General features: G+C 27.1%; 1 non-coding gene across 1 annotated transcript; it reads left to right on the forward strand.

Moving 5' to 3' along the window:
• The first annotated feature begins 774 nt into the window (after nucleotides 1–774).
• Nucleotides 775–847, forward strand: TRNAA-AGC. The gene has a single exon. It is a non-coding gene; the product is annotated as a tRNA-Ala (tRNA).
• Nucleotides 848–4,296: the final 3,449 nt, after the last annotated feature.

Raw genomic sequence — 4,296 nt, forward strand, 5'->3', positions numbered from 1 at the left:
AAAAATGAAACACATCGTCCTCACATAGTAGTCTTTCCAACCAAAAATGAAACACATCGCCCTCACACAATCTCTCTTACCAAAAGTGAAACATATCACCCTCAGATGGTAATCTCCCCAACCAAATATGAAACATATCACCCTTAAGTAGTAGCCTTCCCGATAAAAAATAGAACACATTCTCCTTATATACAAAGACAACTAACAAAAACATAATCACCTTCACAAAACTCATCATTTAAATCCATGCATTCAAATATTTATGCAATTTCATAAAATCTCATCTTTATAACTTTAAGCTTTAAATAATGAATTCAAAATTACTCATCAAACTTTGAAAACGTCATTGTTCTTAAATTCAAAAGACATATAAATACAAGAAAACAATAACACAAAAAAACTTCCCTATCTTTTTTGGGTTTATTTATTCGTTCCTCCTCTTCGAAACTCAACATTTACCCTTATTATCTTTGAATCTTATTCATAAAAAAAAGTATTTTTTATCCTTAATAGTATTCATTAATAACGATATAAAAGCCTTGACGTAAAAATATTTAAAAATAATAAAAGTAAATAGATAAAGTTAAATAACATTTACTCATAATTCGATCAGCCAAATAATACTTTTTCATATTAAGTTGGGAAGAAGTACTAATCATTATGTATGTAAATACTTGGCACGAAAATACGAAATAAAAGGAAAATATTATATGACACTTTCTGGTTTTCATTATAGCTAAAACAAAATTAATATTACTTATTTTCTTAAACAAAGGGGATGTAGCTCAGATGGTAGAGCGCTCGCTTAGCATACGAGAGGTACGGGGATCGATACCCCGCATCTCCATTGAAATCATTTATTCTAATTAGTTTTGCATTTCTTCAAAAAAATTTAACGATGACTTTGGAGCACACACCCATGTGAAGTGAGATGGCGGTGAGAAAATTTTTAGTGGACAGTCTCCATATTTTTACTTTTTTTTTTTATTTTGTTCACTGGTTTTCATTATATTGTGTGTATAGGCATAAGGTTGTACATTATTGAAAGAAGCAATAATATAAAGAAAAGGGAGAAGAAGATGAAGGAAGCAAAGAAGATAATGGTGGGTTTGTTTGGTAGTACGGAATAGCATGTGGATGTAAAGAATGAGAGAGGAAGAATAATAATTAGTGTAGGTGTTGATGCAGGCATGAGTTTGAGTTGGATCAGAATGTTTCATTACCCACATGTTAAAACCTCAACAAATTATAATTAATACAGCCTACGTAACTCACTCTAAATGTATAATAATATAGTTTCTATAAAACAAAACAAAAAATGTCTAAAAGAGAATTTTTTCCCTTCAGTCTTCTCTAAAAGATTCAATATAGAAATTGAGAAGATTCTAAAACTGGATGTCATCATAGACTTAATTTTTTTTTGAGACTAGTCGCTTAATAATATTTTGATACCATGAGATGATATTTTTAGCCTTATTTGAATCTACTAAACTAATTAAATAAAGAAAAAAATTACTTCTACTTACATATTATAATTTAATATTATAAAAAATTTCACTTAATGTGTGAATTATAGGATGATTATATGATTTTGTTAAGTTGTAAGAGATAATTTTGTCAATAAGTTATACTGTTTTGAAAGTGAATAAATATTTAAATTCATAATTGATAAGCTTTTTTGATTAATATTTGTAAAAATTCCTCTACATACTTGATATTCTGTATTAAACATAAAAAGAAATGCGTCTCCTTATAAATATGACTTAAAAGTAATAAAAAAAATTGAAATTTTCAGTACTTATTTATATGAACAGTTTCAATTAGAGACCTATCTTCTATAAGATACTTATTTAAAGACTAGTTTAGGTATTAATTCTGAATTTGATATTAAGTTATATTTTTGTTATGATTAATATAATAAATTGTAAAATTCAAATAGATTAATTCATAATTTGTATAGTAAAATGTAATTGTTATATTGAAACGGTTTAAATAAGAATGAAATACATAGATCATCCTCATAACAATGAAGTGCATCTTTAATCATCATTTCAACTAATTGGACTAAATTGATATTGATTTATCTATATATGTGTGATGTGATGCATAATAATGTTGGTTGTTTTGATGCTTATAAAGTTTGGAATGATTATTTTTTTCATTTGTGATGAGGGTGACATTAAAGAGAATCCAAGAAATAAAAAATATATTACGAAGGGGTCCATTATAATTTAGATTAGGAAGTATGTGATTATAGTTGGTGATGAAGGTTTTGTTTAAATGACAAGAAGCCACTTTGTTCAATGCATTTTGTTTTGAGTATGATTGTGTAAAACTGTTTTCACATGTAAATCTTTAATTGCAACAAAAGAATTTTTGCACATCCATGGGGCCTCTATTATTATCCTGTCTCCAATGATTTTATTTTCTTTCCATTAATCATGTTGCCAACATTACATCAACTTAACCACTTATTAATTATTACCATTATTTACTACATTTTCCTTCCAAAATTCCGACACTTATTTACTACAATTGATTATGTTTTTTATGACAATATTCTGAAATCATTTGTTGAAACATTGTACTAAGTTAATTAATTTTAACTTTTTTTTTATGATGAGAAGAAAACACACAACAGTTATTTATAAACTTTTATTATACTGAAACAAATTTGTGATATCATACTTTCTCAATTTTTTTCTTTAGTAGAAAAAAAAAACGTTTTCAAAATCGACATTAATTTAAAAAAATTTTAAAATGTCGTGATATTTTTAATTAATTTTGTATAATTGTAGACTTTGGTTTTAAAATAATCAAAATCTATACTAGTTTTGCAAATAACTATAATTTTATTACAAATAATTTCAAAATGTTACTGGTAATTTTCTAAAAATATATTTACACAATTATAAGAACTGAAGTAAAAAGTCATCTTAAAATTTGAAAAACGTTACTAGTATTTTTTTAATTTTATGTCTATGCTGGAGGATAGATTGGATTCTATAAAAACCCGAAATCTATTCTTTTATTAGAATTAATTTTTCATATATTTAGAATTTTACTAAAAACATTTGTTTTTGTGTTATTGTCCCGATTCAACAAAACGACTTTTTTATTTCCTTAGCATGGATGAGGATATGTATTTTCTATATATGAAAACTTTCAACTCTGCAGAATTAGGAGTGATGAAATTAAAGTAGTATGTTTAGAAGAATATAGAAACATTTGGGAGAAGAAATTGAAAAAGCAGTAATATTTTAATTTTATTTTATATTTTAGATTTGATTGTAATTTTGGTTCTAGTTTTTTTCCCCTGCAATTTTAGTCCCTTAATTCATAATTATTCGTAATTTTGTTTTAAATTTTGTTTACGCAATTGATCTCTTAGTTTTTAATTATACGTGACAATGTTCAATTTTGAGTTTAATTATTCATAAATTTTTACTACTCTAAATATGACAGTGAGATTGAGAAAAAAAACGCATGATACTTATAACTTTCATTACATTATTAACAATTATAGTAGCGATATAAGAACTTGATATTGAATGTAATTTGACAGTGATATACTTTTAAAACTATAAAAATTGAAAGCAAGAACTTATGGATAATTTAAAACTAAGAAATCGAATTTTGTAAAAAGAAATTTCTGGACCGAAATTATATATTTGATTTTTGTATTTATTTCAGATGCTTCTACTAACTTTTTCTCTCTTTCTATTTATTTATAGTTTCTCATGCTCCATTTCCTTTCCTTTCATTCACTATTTTTGAAAAGGCAAGCAGCACTTGTACGCCACATGCCTACAATATCTACGGAAAATAACATATTTATGGAATATGTTGAAAAGAATGAAACAAACTAAAATATTACCCTAATCAATTTATACTAGAACTGTCAAAACGGGTAACCCATCTCGACTCGGTCCGGTTCATCATGGGTTGGTCAGAAAAATTCAAATTCAACCCAACCAATCACATGTCGGTGGGTATCAGAGCCAAAAGGAAAGCCAGTTTCCTTCCTTGTCTTCTCTAAAAGCAGGAACCATGATATAATATGGAAAGGGGTGAGTAGAGAGAGACTTTATTTCCCATGGAAACATCCACAGAAACACAACCTATTCTCCTAAACTCCTCTTTGTCTCTCCCAAACAATATTACCAGAACACTTTCCTCAAAAATCGAAAACCTAATAGAATATTCACAAGTCCCTGAAGACGCACAAATCTCTGAGTCTTCAACTCCCCTACTGAGTCCGTATAATATCTTCAGAAGACGCAGATCTTCAATCCG

Source organism: Vigna radiata, chromosome 2 (assembly GCF_000741045.1).
Source record: "Vigna radiata var. radiata cultivar VC1973A chromosome 2, Vradiata_ver6, whole genome shotgun sequence".
Classification (NCBI taxonomy): Eukaryota; Viridiplantae; Streptophyta; class Magnoliopsida; order Fabales; family Fabaceae; genus Vigna; species Vigna radiata.